A 703-nucleotide genomic window follows, 5' to 3' on the forward strand; every position below is an offset into this window, starting at 1 on the left:
CCCTTCCCCCTTCTCACCCCCCCCCCCCTTCCTTTCCTTTCTCCAAAAACCACTGGGAAAAAATCCTCGAGTGAGGATTAGCCCGTTACACACACACACACACACACACCCCGAAGGTAAAATCCGCCGTTTTAATTCTTTTTGCTGTTGTTCATCTTGGACCAAATTCCTGGCTGTGAACTCATCCCAGGGGCCAGGTGGAGGCTGGCTTCAGCCAAGCCACAGCTCTGCCCCTCCTGCTGCCTCACTGGTGACTCGGGCCCTGCCCTCAGGGAACTAGACCTGGGCACCGGGTGTGTTTTGAGCTCCGTTCTTCCCTGTGGTGCGAAGGTAGCTAGAGGTGTGCCCATCGCCGTTACAGACAGCAGCAGGACTGGGGGTGCCCGCTGGGTTCCCCAAGAGTCCCAGCAGGTCGCCAGCAGCTGGTTTAAACCCCCGCGGCCCGCAGGTTCCCCCCAGAACACTGCAGACAGCACTGTGCTTGGGGCGGGAGGCTCGCTCTCACCAGCAGAGGGTCAGGCCGGAGCATCGACCGGGCCCGGGATTGGCCGGCGAGTGTCTACAATGGAAAAAGAAATAATGCACCTAAAACGAGATGGAGAAAATAAAGCAATGCATCTCTCTCAGTTAGACATGATCTTAGAACAGACAAGGATAGAACTAGATAAGAAAACAAATGCTGGTAAGCAACAAATTAGCTGAG

This window comes from Myotis davidii, unplaced genomic scaffold (assembly GCF_000327345.1).
Source record: "Myotis davidii unplaced genomic scaffold, ASM32734v1 scaffold1320, whole genome shotgun sequence".
In the NCBI taxonomy this organism is placed as follows: Eukaryota; Metazoa; Chordata; class Mammalia; order Chiroptera; family Vespertilionidae; genus Myotis; species Myotis davidii.